Genomic DNA, 17,752 nt, shown 5'->3' on the forward strand with positions numbered 1-17,752 from the left:
AACCTTTGGCAGCAAACAAGATCTTAAAGTGTGTCTGCACATTACGAAAAGGCACTTGCGTGGAGGTTCGCAGTATATTTTTAAATGGCGATTTATTTTGTATAATGGCTGCATTTGGCGTTTAACAGCTTGCAAGTGTGCTGCATTTAGACCGTCTGGAAGACCCTCTCCATCCCGAACCATATTTTGGTTCCCAGCTTAAAAATGAGGTGGGATGGTAATATAAAAAAAAAAATTCTTCAATTGAAAAAAATCTATTTTTCATGTTTCTCGAAAAGCTCCGATGTTTAAATGTAACATATACCAAAAAGACAAATAGACGGCACACTGAACAGTAAACTAGACAGTAAAACAATACAATACACATAGATAGCACATTAAACAATAATATAAAATAGTGCACATTAATTGTATCTCCTGTTTTTGTTGACACACCGGCTCTGTGGCGTTGATTGGTTCTCCTCTTGCATTCGGCTAAAGGTTAAGATGTTCCCACACTGAGGCTGTGGATTGTGGCTTAGAAACCGAGTCCATTTGTCTTTTGTTTCTTCCAACTGGCTGTAGCTGTTAACACTTAATGCTAGGAATAACACCTTCTCTTCACCTGTCGCTGTTCGTCTTGCGTCGAGGAGATGCCTGAGCCCTTCCTCCCACTCCCACACAGAGAACAGACTCTGAAGATGTTCCCTTTTAATACATTTAATACATTAATGTTAAACAGGTCTTAATTTTTAGATGTCCATATAACGCTACCTCATTGAAATGCTTTAGCAGCACCTTTGAATATTTGTTTGTTAGTTTCTGTGGTGGTGTTTTTCTGTCATTCGTTAGTCCAAATATAATTCACTGTATCACCATTACAAATGAGAGCAACATGCAACAGCCAATCAGCTTTCTGATTTTGGTGCGAATCTCTCGGATTGTACCACAGATGTAAAACTGGTATAATTTTTTAGCGATGGAGAGCTGCAAGTGTACTTGGCTTGGTTTAAAAAACTGGCTTGAAAAAATGACATTCTTCAGGGCTCAGATAAGGCCAGTCGATAAAACGCTTTTGTGTGTGTGTTTTTGATGTTGTGATAAAGGTCACAAATTTTAATGGTCTTACAAAGAGGATCAAGGTCACGTCTATTTATCATTCAATAAGCCGATGTAGTAATTATCACTATGTATATAGACAAAACCTAAACGTTTACTATTTAGTACAGTGATGGAAAGATCATTTTAGTGAATTGTTTCTTTGAATCTCCATCAAAATGAACAAATCTTTTTTGAGTCATTTGGTTCGTTTAATCACATTCATGGTGTATCTGGGAGTCATGTGACAAAAGAACGAACGACTCAGACTAGAAGATTTGGGAAATAAACTACTCAATTCTGTTTTCTGTACATAAGCTACGGAGATTTTGTGATGTATTGCTCATCGTCCAATAGAAAATGAACAAATCACTATTTGAGACGACTCGTTCAAAATGAACGAATCGTTCATGGACAATCCAATTACTAATTTTGTATTTTTGGGAAAATAAGCATCCATGCAATAATCAGTTCAGAATCAGGTCATCACGGTCGTCTAGTGTACAATCTAGCAGCTTGTTTTAGATTGTTCAAGTATTTTTAAAGGGAACATCATTTAACCCTGACAGGTTTCATCCTACAAAAGATCTCACAAACTGTAGAAAATTCTTCAAACTAGCTCTAAAAATGTTAAACCTTTTCTCAGTCTTTGCATGAAGAACATATGCAGTTTTTGAACAATCCATTTCACATTTATTCCATATTTGCTCTCCAGAAAATCATAAAATAAAAAAGATCTCCACAAAATGTAGTGGAACATCTTCCTAAAAAAGTGGAGGTTTTTATAACAGCAAATGGGGATGAAGATGTTTTAATTAGAGTAGACCTGTCGAAGTCCAACATCACTGAAAGTTCAGCTTTACCCCATAATAAACATCACAGCATATGAGTTTGAATGATTGACAGGTGTGTTTTTTTAACTTTCTGATAATGGACAGAGTGTCTGGAAGCCACGCCTCTTTTCCCTTCATCTTACATTAGTACTGTTTTAGACTCAATTTTCCTGCATTGATATGCGAAAAAAACATCAACAGTCTTTTATTTTTTTAGGTTTACATTAGTGAGAAACCAGAATGAAGTCATTTACTGTTTATTAAATACATCTCTGGCATTGGAGACTCCTTCCATCAAACCTTTATGGTTGGAATGTAAAACTCTTATTGAGACGGTCAAGCGACAGGCTGCAGTTTCTCACTGTGGCTTTTGTTTATTCGAAACACACCCTCAGATCTTTCCAGAACAGCACTCAGAGAAGAGAATGACTCTTAAGTACAGACGGCATGAAGTGTTGCGAGACGTTCTTTGTCCTTTGCCAGAGCAAAACGGTCAACAAGCAGCTCATGGAAAGGGGAAAAAAAGAAAAAATGGCCGCCCACATGCTGCAGATGACTTCAGTGCGGAAGACTGAGATCAGCTCTGAGTTCTGGCTGTTTCTCACACACACTGAAGGCATTCACGTCTCCTTTTAGCGCCGCTGAATTTACGCCAAACATTCAGCTCTTTGAAATTCTAGCGAACTTTAAGTGGGTCTTCGGCCTTTGGGAGACGGACAAAAGGCCGGCTCTGCCATTTCGAGGAAAATAAACATACCGGGGAAGCAAAGTCCGGCAAATTAGCTCAGATACACCGCAAATAAAGCACGACTCGGGTTAACGGTTTACGCAGGTTTTGTTTGATGTGTGTTGTTTTTTGTATGTACGCTGTGCCTGCATAGTCGTCTTGCATCATGACTGTTATATAAACATGTGCAGAGTCGCTGTGACTTACAGCAGTGTGACGTGATCGAGAGCCAGAGCTCAGACTCACTGGGTAAGAGGAGAACAGACAGGGATACAAAGAACAAACAAACTAAGTACATCCTGTCAACCGACACGCAAGAACCAGTAGGGTTTATTTATTTATTCATTGATTTATTTATTTAACTTTAAAATTATTAACTTTTCTTAGTTTTGAATCTGTCAAAAATAATGAGAATTTAATTCTGGAAAGAATAAAATGATAATATATTTAATATAAATATTTTTGTTATTATTATTATTATTATTATTATTATTATTATTTACTTTATATATATATTTATATACTGATTTATTTAATTCACCCTTTTCATTTCATCATTTATTTTTGCGCTTTAATTTTTTCGCTTTTATTTACCGTGTCCTTACTTATTTTTTGGTACTTTTTTTATTAGTATTATTATTAATTTTATTTGATTTTTTTTATTTCTGTTTTCCCGCTTTGTTTAATTATCTTTTTTGGACTTTTTTTTTGGAGGTAAGACAAAGGCAAGCCAAGCAAAAACACATTTTATGGCATTTGGTAGACGCTTAATCCAGAGTGACTAACATTTGAACAGTTGAGAGTCAAGGGCCTTGTTTAAGGGCCCTTCAGTGAAACTTGGTGGGGCTGGTATATGAACATGTGACCTTCTGATCCAGCGTTCAATGCTTGAACCATGGAGCTACCACCATGTACACTGCTTCATCCTTAGTTACCCCCTGTCATCTTCATGCAGCTGGCTTTGTGCACAGGAACAGTGTCACACAGGAACAGGTTTGGGTCTCCTAGTTCAAGTGAAGGGAAAATGTCTTGCTACAGCATCCAAAGATGTTCTGTTCTCCATGTTTGTGTAATAAATGCTCTCATGTTTAAATAATAATAAACATGGATGAGAACCAGCATAAAAGTAGAACAAGAGTCCTACTGGCCTGAAGATCCATGAGGTTACTGTGGAGGGTTCAACTCAAGAACCATGAAGATGGAATTGGACTGCAATCAATATAAACAGTTTGCTGCAATGTCTTCACTACAGTTGAGATAAACAGTTTTGCAATTCAGTGAACAGTTGATAGCTTCAACAATAGTCGAACCTATAATGATTGGACATATGATTGGATGGGTTCTTCTCAAGGTTTCCTTCACATGATTTCTCAGGGAGGTTTTCCCCTCACCATCATCACCACTGGCTCACTCATTTGCACTGAAATGAACATTTATTAGTAGCCTTTAATCTGGGTTAGAAAATCATTCACAGGATATGTGATGTTTTTTGAGTTGATAAATAACCTTATCTTCAAGGGTCGTTGAACCCAATTTATTTACCTGAAAAAAAAAAAAGAATAAAGGTCTGGTGCATGTTTTCCTGCATGTTTGAGCAGAGGTCAAGAGAGTTTAGAAACACTTGATCTTGTAGAGTTGAGCATGAAACGTTCTGTACAGTTCTAGTGCTCTTGTCCAAACACACCTCCACTGTGACGCCTTCTACCCGCCTTTAATAGGATTAAAGGAATAATAAGTGCTTTGACCATCTGAAATAAAGCGTGATTAATCTTCTGTAATGCAAACGCAGCCGAGCAACAGAATCAACAGAATTATTCTTTATATACCATCTTATTCAATATTATTAGTGCTGTGTTGCTATTTTTAAAGTGGGGTTAGGGTAGGATTAGAGTGGGGTTAGGGTAGGATTAAAGTGGTGTTAGGGTAGGATGAGAGTGGGGTTAGGGTAGGATTAGAGTGAGGTTAGGGTAGGATCAGAGTGGGGTTAGGGTAGGATTAGAGTGGGGTTAGGATAGGATTAGTGTGAGGTTAGGGTAGGATCAGAGTGGGGTTAGGGTAGGATTAGAGTGGGGTTAGGATAGGATTAGTGTGAGGTTAGGGTAGGATTAGAGTGGGGTTAGGGTAGGATTAAAGTGGTGATAGGGTAGGATGAGAGTGGGGTTAGGGAATAATTAGAGTAGGGTTAGGATAGGATTAGTGTGAGGTTAGGGTAGGATTAAAGTGGTGTTAGGGTAGGATGAGAGTGGGGTTAGGGTAGGATTAGAGTGAGGTTAGAATAGGATTAGTGTGAGGTTAGGGTAGGATTAGAGTGAGGTTAGGGTAGGATTAGAGTGGGGTTAGGGTAGGATTAAATTGGTGTTAGTGTAGGATGAGAGTGGGGTTAGTGTAGGATTAGAGTGGTGTTAGGGTAGGATTAGAGTGGGGTTAGGGTAGGATTAGAGTGGGGTTAGAGTAGGATTAAAGTGGGGAAAGCATTAGAGTGGGGTCGGATTAGAGTGGGGAAAGTGTTAAAGTCGGGGTAGGGTAGGATTAGAGTGGGGTTGGGGTAGGATTAGAGTGGAAATAGGATTAGAGTGGGGTTGGGGTAGGATTAGAGTGGGATTAGGTTTAAAATATGGTTAGCATTAGGATTAGAATGGGGATACGTTTAGAGTAAGGTTAGGGTAAAACAAGAGTAAGGTTAGGATTAGGGTGGGGTTAAGGTTAGATTGGGATCAGGGTTAGAATGGGGTAAGGGTTAGAGTAGGCTTAAGGTTAGAGTGGGGTTATGGTAAGGATTAAAGTGGGGTTAGGGTAGTATGGTTAGTGTGGGGTTAGGGTAGGATTAAAGTGGGGTTAGGATTAGAGTGAGGTTAGAATAGGATTAGTGTGAGGTTAGGGTAGGATTAGAGTGGTGTTAGGTTAGAGTGGGGTTAGGGTTTTAGTGGGATAAAGGTTAGGTTGGGGTTAGGATTAGAGTGGGATTAGGGTTTAAGTAGGGTTAGGGTTAGAGTGGGGTTAAGGTAAGGAATAGAGGGGTGTTGGGATTAGAGGGAGTTGGAGTGGGGTTAGGGTTAGATTGGGATTAGAGAAAGGATTAGAGTGGGTTTAGGATTAGAGTGGGGTTAGGGTTAAAATAAGGTTAGGGTAAGGATCGTAATGGGGATAGGTTAAGGATTAGAGTTGGGTAAGGATTAGATTGGGGTTAGGGTTAGAGTGGATGGGGTTAGGATTAGAGTGGGGTTAGGAAAGAGTTAGAGTGGGTTTAGGATTAGAGTGGGGTTAGGGTTAGAGTAAGGATCACAGTGGAGTTAGGGTAAGGATTAGAGTGGGGTAAGGATTAGAATGGGGTTAGGGTTAGAGTGGATTGGTTTATGGATTAGAGTGGGGTAAGGGTAAGGATTAGAGTGGGGTTAGGCTAAGAATTAGGGTGGGGTTAGGGTTAGAGTGGGGTTAGGGTAGTATGGTTAGTGTGGGGTTAGGGTTAGAATAGGGCTAGGTGGATTGGAATTAGGAAAGAATTAGAGTGGGATTAGGGTTAGAGTAAGGTTAGGGTTTGGATTAAAGTGGGGTTAGGATTAGGATAAGAGTGGGGTTAGGACTAGAGTAAATTTAGGCTTGGGATTAGATTTATGTTAGGGTTAGGATTACAATGGGGTTAGTGTTTGAATGAGTTAGGGTTAGGATTAGAGTGGGGTTAGGGTTAGATTAAGGTTAGGGTAAAGATTAGAGTGGGGATAGGATTAAAGTGGGATAAGTGTAGTATTAGAGTGGGGTTAGGGTTAGGATTAGAGTAAGGTAAGGGTTAGAGTGGGGTTAGGGTGGTATTAGAGTAGGGAGAGAAGGGTTAGGATAAGAGTAGGGTTAGAGTTAGGATTAGAGTAGGGTTAGGATTAGAATAGGGTTAGGATTAGAGTGAGGTAGGGGTTAGAGTTAGGTTAGTGTTAGGATTAGAGCAAGGTTAGGGTAGTATTATAGTAGGGAGAGTAAAATTAGGGTTAGAATTAGAGTAGGGTTAGGATTAGAGTGTGGTAAGGATTAAAGTGTGGTTAGTGCTAGGATTAGAGTGGGGTTAGGGTAGTATTAGTGTAGGGTAGAGAAGTGTTAGGGTTAGGATTTAAGTAGGATTAGAGTGGGGTTAGGATTAGGGTGAGGTTTAGAGATAGGGTTAGAGCTAGGATTAAAATGGGGTTTAGTTTAGGATTAGAGTGGGGATAGGATTAGAGTGGGGTTAGGTTTAGGATTAGAGTGGATTTAGTATTAAAGTTTGGTTAAAATTCTGCATTGATGTAAAATGTTAAAGAATTATTGGCAATAAACAAATAAATGAATGAATAAACTGTGTACTTGACTACAATAGACTCGTCATTGTGCTCCTTAACTCGCACCCCATCAACACAGCCACACAATAAAGCTCATCTCACCATGTTACAGCTTGTCCAACCCACACACACACACACACACACACACACACACACACACACTCCAGGCACTTCCTGCTTTAGTGCCAGGACCAGAATGTCACCAAACATGGCATGAAAACCATAAGTGCTCCATTGGCTCTCTTTTCAGTCTAATATTCTGTCAAGGCTTTATATTGTAAGCTCACACTGTGCCCCTCCCGAGGCACAATACGAGTGTAATCTGGTCAGAAGAATGCTTCTTTGTGTTTGTTCTCAGTAACAGTTAGACACGGGGCCAAGTGAGGAACATGATCAGGGTTCTGCCTTTCGGACCGGAGCTTTTTAAAATCAGATCGCGTGTTTGAACTGGAGGACAATCAGGAGTGTTTTTCAATAATCCTACAAAGGAAATAAAACATGAAACCATTCAGCATCGTTACGAAGCACAATGGCTGAGTTAAGGAGCACAATGACGAGTCTATTGTATCCGAGTACACGCTTTATTTATTTCTTTATTCCGCAAAAACACTGGTTTTTAAAATGTCATTAAGGATCTTCGACCATCCTTTAAAAAAAAAAAAAAACGACAGAACTATTATTTTGCACACTGCAGCTTTTTGCAGCATTAAAAACAAAACACTAACACCACTCTAACCATTAACAAGCCAAATATTACGTAGCTTTATCGTTTAAGGGTACATTATATAATCCATAGTTTTGCACAGAAGAAATTTTTTGGACCAGTCATGTATAAATTGCTTTTGATATACTTGAGATATAATGTCAAGACTGAAAGTGTAATAAACATACAGAGTAATCAAAAAAAGCAGAAAAGCACTCAATCAGCAGCTGCTCCTAGCAAAGTGTGAACTCTGACAAAGAGCACACATAAATACATAACAGAAAAAATCAAACTGGCATGCGAGACTCATGATAAACAGTGGGACACTGGATTGTGATTTTAGGGACATTTCAGGTGAGCATTTTTAGAGGATGTTATGGCAAAGAAACTTCAGAGTCCAGTTTGGGAATAGTGAAATAGTAGAAGGGAAAAAGAAAAAAAAATAAAAGACAGGATTTGTTTTATGAATAAGTAAATAAGTGCATGTTATTTAGGATTTATATAGCAGGGGTGCATTCACACTTTTTTCCATGAAAGATCAGCAGTTTGAATGCAGTTATTGCTGGAAGTCCACAAGTATATAATCAGTGGTGCTCCCTTTAAACTTTCACTTAAGTGGATTATTAAGTACCGTAATTTCCGGACTATTAAATGCACCCAAAATATAAGCCGCACCCACTGAATTTGACTTGTCTACACTGAAACTAATGAACTTTACACAGGCTTTAATGAAAGACAGTGTCTGTTACACGGCTTGTATCTAAACAGTAGCCTACCAAGAAAGTCATTGTTCACTGTCTTCCTTCTTCCTTTCACAACTATTTCTCTCGAGAGTTTATCTTTTGGCATCGTCGTGCGTTTAAAAATCACCATCAGTGAAGCTTTTCTCCCGAAGCCATGCAGCTCAGAACACAGGTGAAGTGTGTTTTCATGCCCGGTTGTTTTCAGCGTGACAAATGATTCATTTCCTGTAGACAGTCCGAGTGAGCGGCAGGTCAAACGTCAGAGGAACATCATCTATATTTATGATGTGGTGCGGCCCAATTCAGTGGGAGCGCATCTGATTTAATATAAAGAATTTCATTGGTTCACCTGAACCCATTCGCCAATTTCATTGGTCTAATGTTATGGGGTTCAGTTTTTTGGCTTGAAGTTTGTGAAACCGGGAAAAACCCAGGAAATGTCCATAAATTAGCCGCTTCGTTGTTTAAGCCGCGGGGTTCAAAACATGGGAAAAAAGTAGCAGCTTATAGTCCGAAAAATACGTTTTTTGCCTCCAAATGTACTTAAGTATCCAAAACACGCGGATTTATTATGGCTATAATGTTTCTATTATCATTTTTATCACAAGACTCTTTACTAAATTAACTGATGTGAATGATATTAATGAGTCAAACACTGATTGATTTCTATTACAAATATCATGAGCCCAAAACCTTCTTTTCAACTACTTTATAAAAAAAAGAAAAACAAAACAAACAAAAAAAAAGGTGTAGATGAGGTCACGTACATTGTGGTGAGTTCGAGTCTGGAGTTTCTTCAAAATGTATTCCTCTCTAAATGTTCTGCTTGCTGTTGGAAGGATGCTGTTTGTGGAACACCTTCACAAATTAAAATGCTATAATAACAATTCGGTATTAAGACAGCGAACGCACGTACTGGACAACTTTTGATTCGGCGGCTTTTTGCGTCCAGCTGGGTCTGCATCGATAGCGCCTGCATCTTATCTGTCTCCATTCATTCTTGCGAGTTTAACATGTTGGTTCTCCGCCCATCAATCAATCAGTGCAGTAGATTTTGGGGCGCTTATTTTTTTCCCCTTTGCATTAATTTTTATTTATTTATTTATTTTTTTACTTAGTAACGGATAGGCTTTCAAATGTAGTTAAGTACAATACCTCAAACTAAAAACAGATATTAAAAACTTTTTAAAAACTACTTTTTAAAAAAAACAACTCGTTTACACCAACATGAGGAAATGTAAGCTGTTACATTCCACCATTGGGGCTTAGTAAGAAGCTTTTCAGCACTCTGAGCTCTTCTGAACATTCCTCAACTTGGAAAGTTCCTTCATGACCGACCATATGCCAATGGCTTTGATTTCCAAGTTCAACTATATCTAAAACTTGTCCTAGATTTAAGAGATTTAGTGTGAAAGCACCCCAAGGATTTGTTTTCTTTGTTAGAACAAGTCAGGATGTGAAATACAAAGTAACTAAACGCTACAGAAATTTCGCTTACGGGATCCCGGATACACTCCAGTTTCCTGGGAAAAAAGGTGAATAAATAAAATAAAGTGAAGGTGAAATAAAGGTGAAGAAATAAACCTATTTCCTCTTAGTAACCTAAATTTAGCTATTTTACGAGAACAGTTTTGCCAAGTCACACACACATCACCAGCATGTTTGTTGCTTAACTCTGCTCTAACATGGATCCAATTACAATTAAATTTCAACCTGATAAAAAATATATAAACGTAGCATTTTTTTTCCCACAAAAGTGTGCTAGTTGTCCTTGTAGATAGTGGCAGCCTGAGGCATTGCTCTGAGGATGTTTTAGGGAAAGGCTCTGTGGTGCAGACCTGTTCTCTGGGAAGCTGAACGCTCAGCATGAGTACCTGAGGCTCCGGTTGGTGGAGGCAGGAGGAAGGCAGTGGGAGAACCTGGCCCGCCGTGCTGGAACGAGACTCCAGAGGAGAAAGGAAGAGGAGAGAAGGAAGAGGTGGAGCAGAGAGGAGGTGCAGAAGAAGCCTGTTGGCTTGCAGAGAAAGGAGGTCAGGAGAAGGGAGGTGGTGGTGCAGCTTGAGATAAGGCAGGAGGCATATACTGAGAGGGGAAGAAGAAAGCCGAAGCGTCTAAAAATGAAGGTGGAGGAGGAAGAGGAGCGGATGTACTGGAGATGAGGAGTAGTGGAGAGGTTGATAGTCCAGTGTTTGCATGGATTTTGGGTCAAGTTAGTTCACTTAAATTTTTTTGGTTCAGACAAACAGAAAAGTCCTCAAAGTACCTTCTGACCTCTAGGTCTTTGCAATGCAAAAAAAAAATCTGAACTAAAACCAGACGTTCGTTTCCTGTTGTGTCTGCAGGAAGACACAGCTCTACCTCTGCCATGTTATTGTGTATTCTATGTGACTCTCAGGACACGCCTCGATCTCCTTAGCGTCTGCAATACATCGTATTCACGTAGCAGCAGCGGTGCTGAGAGATCGCGATCGAGAAACAGTTTAGCGAGGAGGAGATAAAAATATTGATCACATCTACTAATAAATGATATATAAATAAATTGGTAATAAAAAGATGCGTCACATTGCGAACGTCTACTTGTGTCTGATGCGACTTTTATTGGAATCGGTGAATCTTTCTATCCCTATACACACTGTATGGAATATTCAGTATTGGGACACCTGACATTTCCCTCCAAATGTGTTTAATCCCATACGAATGATTCGCATTTCCTGTAGACAGTCCGAGTGAGCGGCAGGTCAAACGTCAGAGAAACCGCATCCATATTTATGATGTGGTGCGGCCCAATTCAGTTAAAAAAAACAACTCGTTTACACCAACATGAGGAAATGTAAGCTGTTACGTTCCACCATTGGGGCTTGGTAAGAAGCTTTCCCAGCACTCTGAGCTCTTCTGAACATTCCTCAACTTGGAAAGTTCCTTCATGACCGACCATATGCCAATGGCTTTGATTTCCAAGTTCAACTATATCTAAAACTTGTCCTAGATTTAAGAGATTTAGTGTGAAAGCACCCCAAGGATTTGTTTTCTTTGTTAGAACAAGTCAGGATGTGAAATACAAAGTAACTAAACGCTACAGAAATTTCGCTTAAGGGATCCCGGATACACTCCAGTTTCCTGGGAAAAAAGGTGTGGTGTGGTGTGGTGTGGTGTGTTGTGGTGTGGTGTGTGTGTGTGTGTGTGTGTGTGTGTGTGTGTGTGTGTGTGTGTGTGTGTGTATGATGCGGGCACAGCTCCGTCTGTACCTGCAGGTCTTGGGCGGGGGGTAGCGGACGAGGGGCACTGGGCAGAGCGGTTGGGGTTTGGTTACTCCGGGAAGTGACAGTAGAGGCAGTCCTAACCTGAATACAACAGAGAAACATACACACTCACACACACTGTGGCTGCCGCTGGATGGGGAGAATGAATAGGGTGCAAATAGAAGCCTAAGGAAGGGGTTGAAAATGATTTGTGGGTGGAGGGGGGAGGGGTGCTGTATAGCCAGAATTGCTGTCAAAAATTTTTCATTTGAGTGTAATTCTGAATGATTAAAAAGACACCCGGTTACACACGTTATATCCAAGTTCCCGAGTTAGAAAGGTGTCGGAAAGCGAAAAGAAATGCGCATGTGTGTGTGTGTGTGTGTAAAGTCCACCCTACATTTCTGAATTTCGACTAGTTAACCACAGCTCAAGCACAGAGTTTTAACTAAATATTTGTTTTTATTAAAAATATCAAGTATTAATTCTTTCTAATGTAGGAGTTCAACAGGAGTGAGTGTGTGCATGTGTGTGTGTGAGAGCGGTACCTGTTGATAATACTGTTGTGTCAGAGCAGAAGGAGTGGGCTGAGGAGACAATGGTTGAGGTTGAGGTTGCACGTGTGTGTAAGCTTGTTAAGAAACAACAGCTGGAGCCACTGGATGTCTGTTCTGGACGGGTGTTGCTCCATGCTGACCCAGCGCTCCACTCAGACGCTTTTGCAACTGCAGCACTGCATCCTGAAACGGAGGGGAAACAAAAACAAAACAACCAAGTTATCATGTGAGGGAACTGTTCCAACCATGGAGGTGATTTCCAACATCTAAATGATGGCCTAAGAGCTCTTTTACACCAAATAGTCTGAGTCAAATTTAGTTACAGCTCTGTCCCAAGGCTCACATTAGCAACACATGCACTATCCCATAATACTCAGCATGTTTGGTTCAGTTTAAGAGTTGAATCACTGCAAAAAAAAAAGCTTTTAATGTGATATGTGATTTTGTTAGTAATAGAATGCTATATTTAATAGGGTCCCTGGTGGTCTAGTGGTGAGGTCTACTGGTGCTTTCACCACTGCAGCCCAGGTTCGCTCCCCGGTCAGGGAACCAACCCCAGCCACTCTTAGTGCCGGTCCCAAGCCCGGATAAATGGGGAGGGTTGCGTTAGGAAGGGCATCCAGCATAAAAACATGTGCCAAATCAAACATGAGGATGGTCCGCTGTGGCAACCCCTAACGGGAGAAGCCGAAAGAAAGTTTTTTTTTTAGAATGCTATATTTAATGTTTTCTAATGTTTCCTTCTTGCCTGGTCAGTGGTAGTGGACAGGTAGGAGATGGCGGTTTGCAGGCTGCCCTGGGAGGCGAGCAAGCTGGTGTACTGACTCATCTTCTCTGCCAACAGGGTGCCTACAGGTGGGGTCACTCCGCCCTGAGTCTTCTCCACGGCCTGCCGCAGGATCAGTCCTTTAACCGACTATAAAAGCAGCACACAGGATACGTGAACTAAAGCACCCCCATTATCCATAAATATTATGTTCCATGTATATTCACAGGCGAAAGTGACGAAATAAATAAAAACAGTAGCACAATCTGTACTTTAACTCCAGTACATGGTTTGTGTACTTCTTACACAACTGATATATCACATGTATCCTCTTAGGTTGCTTTTAGCTGCATGAGTATTATCGTAATTATTAACAGTTCAGGTGGAAGAAAACCTATTTCCTCTTAGTAACCTAAATTTAGCTATTTTACGAGAACAGTTTTGCCAAGTCACACACACATCACCAGCATGTTTGTTGCTTAACTCTGCTCTAACATGGATCCAATTACAATTAAATTTCAACCTGATAAAAAATATATAAACGTAGCATTTTTTTTTCCACAAAAGTGTGCTAGTTGTCCTTGTAGATAGTGGCAGCCTGAGGCAGTGCTCTGAGGATGTTTTAGGGAAAGGCTCTGTGGTGCAGACCTGTTCTCTGGGAAGCTGAACGCTCAGCATGAGTACCTGAGGCTCCGGTTGGTGGAGGCAGGAGGAAGGCAGTGGGAGAACCTGGCCCGCCGTGCTGGAACGAGACTCAGAGGAGAAAGGAAGAGGAGAGAAGGAAGAGGTGGAGCAGAGAGGAGGTGCAGAAGAAGCCTGTTGGCTTGCAGAGAAAGGAGGTCAGGGGAAGGGAGGTGGTGGTGCAGCTTGAGATAAGGCAGGAGGCATATACTGAGAGGGAAGAAGAAAGCCAAGCGTCTAAAAATGAAGGTGGAGGAGGAAGAGGAGCGGATGTACTGGAGATGAGCAGTACTGGAGAGGTTGATAGTCCAGTGTTTGCATGGATTTTGGGTCAAGTTAGTTCACTTTAATTTTTTTGGTTCAGACAAACAGAAAAGTCCTCAAAGTACCTTCTGACCTCTAGGTCTTTGCAGTGCAAAAAAAAAATCTGAACTAAAACCAGACGTTCGTTTCCTGTTGTGTCTGCAGGAAGACACAGCTCTACCTCTGCCATGTTATTGTGTATTCTATGTGACTCTCAGGCCTCGATCTCCTTAGCGTCTGCGATACATCGTATTCACGTAGCAGCAGTTTAGCGAGGAGGAGATCAAATATTGACCACATCTACTAATAAATGATATATAAATAAATTGGTAATAAAAAGATGCGTCACATTGCGAACGTCTACTTGTGTCCGATGCGACTTTTATTGGAATCGGTGAATCTTTCTATCCCTATACACACTGTATGGAATATTCAGTATTGGGACACCTGACATTTCCTTCCAAATGTGTTTAATCCCATACATTGTAATCATAAAGTTGGAGGCACACAATAGAAGACCCAAACCTGTTCCAGCATGACCCCCTGTGCACAAAGCAGCTCAATAAAGATCCGTTTTCAATGGGTTGAAGTGGAAGACCTCCTGCTGTAGAGCTCCAACCACATTGAACATGATGAATGTGAACGCTGATGGGACCTCAGGATTTCACTAAAACCCCTGTGGCTGTACAAATCTCATGGAATCTAGTGAAACATCTTCCCAGAAGAGTGGAGCTCAACGTGGAATGTGCCGGATTTTTCAGCTGACTGTTACAAAGGACTGATGGTGGAGACAAAACATTCTTATGTAAGTGCTATAGATCTTTGAGGGCACGAAGGGAGAAGACAAAACATGCTTTTTAATCATCACCATCTTGATTTTGTATCAATAAAGGATTTTTTTAATTTTTAAATAAAGTGGGACATTTATATATTTGTTTGGTCAAAGGAAATCTTTGTATCGTTACACTACCGAGTTTGTTGCATAAAAACTGTTGAAGTGAGAATGAAAACTCTGCCGAGTCTCTCAAACAAAATAGTTTCATGCAAAGTGAATCTTCACACGAACAGCTGATGTTTGAGCTTCATGTTATTGCAGTAACCTTGGAGTTCTAGTTAATATAAAGCCGAAAAACTTTTCCATTCAGGAGACTTTGTTAAGCTTGCATGGTCTACTTCTGCTTCTACTTCTATTTATGTTCCTTTGTGTTCCCTGGGGAAATGAGACGTATGAGATACGTTCTGCACCGACGTGCTCCACATCTGGTTCTCGTCAACTCGGCCTGCAGGAAACAATGGGAACGAGAGATCAGCTTTCCAGTCCCTCCCTTTGCCGAGGTGCTGGTCTGGGAAACGCTCGGGTTTTATTAGTCGTTTTCGTTTATTGTAAAAGAAAACACCCAGTTTCTGAGCTTTGTTCATGCCCAGGCTCGTCAATGAGCTAATTAAAGCCATAAAACCTGATGATTTTTAATGTCTGACTTTCTTTTTGTCAGACAGGGTTTTTTCTCACAGTTTCTCGAAAAGATGATGATGATGCAACAGCCCATGTGTGACGCACTTCCAGAAAAGGCTTAATTTCATCCACATGTACAGCTGAATCATGAAGTTAAAGATCTACAGGCTGGGTGGTGTCAGCTGGTCTACACATTACCACAGTAAATCCGGTGGTGGTGCGGCTGCCTCGTGAAAAGTGTTGAGAAATAGGATTGTGCTCAGCTGAACTTCAGGGTTTTGACATTATTAAGCAGGCTAAGTGAGCTAGCATTCTTCTTCCGTATCCAGATAAATACAAAATGTCCCAGTCCACAGAATTAATTGTTTTAACATTCCTAATTTCTCCGACACCATCGCACTGCTGAACCTCCTCCACTGCTTTCCTGAAGCTCCTGCATTCGATTTAAAACTGTAATGATCTCCTACAACAAATACAGACTTCCACCTCTCTTACCTCATCCTGCACTGCTCCTCATTCTCTTTTTCTTCTCACATTGTTCCACTCATCCTTCCATCATCTACCACTTCTCCACTCATCCCTTAATCATCTACCACAGCTCCACTTATCTTTTCATCATCTACCACTGCTCCACCCATCCCTCCATCATCTACCACACATCCACTTATCTTTCCATCATCTACCACTGCTCCACTCACCCCTTAATCATCTACCACTGTTCCACTCATCCCTCCATCATCTACCACTGCTCCACTCCATCCATCATCTACCAAAAGTTATCAGACACCTTGTCATAAGTACCAGTGTCCTCAAACGGTCAGGAATGGAATGCAAATCTTCTGAAGGTGTGTCATCAATGGATATCAGAATATCAGAATAGTCAATTCCGAAGGTGTTATTTTAGATCATACAAATTCCAAATGATGTTGGGGCAAAATTTGAACCAGACGGTGTGGGAATCAGACCCTCTCATGAGTAGCCACAGAAGTGTGTTTACCCCAACCCCAGAGACTGACAATCGAAAATTCACGTTTTTTTTACCTTCAACTTTATTTTGTAGAGCACCTCTAACAATGCACATGGTCCCAAAGCAGCCTTACAGAGGTTATAGACGTTATCAAGCTGGAAGGCATACAATTAGTGCCTGTAAGTTTATTCCTAATGAGCGAGCCAAAGAAAGAACCCGGAGATGGTATGAGGAAGAAAATTTGAGAGGAACCAGACTTTTCTCAGAATAGAGTCAAAGTGAAAAGAGTAAGAAGAAACCACTTCGAAGTCTAGAAACAAAAAACGAGAATCGAAACATCTCAAAAACAAAAAAGTTTGCAAAGATTCTTACCAAGAGCACAGTGTCAAACAAACGAGGTAAAAATAACTGCTGGAACTTAAATACACACAGGGGATTAGGACACAGGTGGTGGTAATTACCCTTTACAGACCCTGGGGTTGGGGGTTGGAGGTTCGGGGTTTGGGCGGATGATCTGCTGCATGTAATGGTCAGAATTGACAAATCAGATATCCATTAGTTATTAATGTATACTAAGTCAAAGATCCATTTTAAAACACACACTCACACACACACTCACACACACACACACACACACAATGGAGTGTGCAGCTGATTACCTTCTATAAGGCGTAATCGTTTTCTGATAAAATGTGCAATGAAGCTTTTTAACCCTGTATATCAAACATATTAAGAAAAGAAAGAAGTTTTATACTTGCCACATACTCAAAAGCACTTGTTTCTTCACACATCCTTTCGATGTTAGGAAGCTGGGGCCAACCATGATACAGGATCCCTGGAGCACAGAAGGTTAAGGGCCCTGCTCAAGGGCCCCAACAGTGGAAGCTTGGCGCTACCAGTGCTTGAACCTCCGACCTTCCATCAATCAGTAACCCAGAGCCTTAACCACTGAACTACTACTTCCCTAAAACTATTATTGTATATTCTTGGTTTATATAATATTATAATATTAAAACTATAATATAATTGATCTGGTTATTATATTTACATTTTATTTATAAATATATCTAACAATGAGCAGGAAACGACTGCTTATATGCTGCTTTGTGTTCATCATGCTTCCCCACCTGCCCCATTTACTTTATTTACTCTAAAAATGAGCAGAACTAAAACTTATTTTGTATCTGAATGAAAAGTATTAAAGAATTCCTCCATTTTTATTTTCTTCAGAATCTTGAACTTTAGCACCACCTTGTGTCTGTGTGGCGAAATGACCAGAGCTGAGCAGAGGTTTGTGTGTGTGTGTGTGTGTGTGTGTGTGTGTGTGTGTGTGTGTGTGTGTGTGTGTGTGTGTGTGTGTGTGTGTGTGTGTGTGAGTGATGTGCCATTATTAATATTTAAT

Source organism: Silurus meridionalis, chromosome 12 (assembly GCF_014805685.1).
Source record: "Silurus meridionalis isolate SWU-2019-XX chromosome 12, ASM1480568v1, whole genome shotgun sequence".
NCBI lineage: Eukaryota > Metazoa > Chordata > Actinopteri > Siluriformes > Siluridae > Silurus > Silurus meridionalis.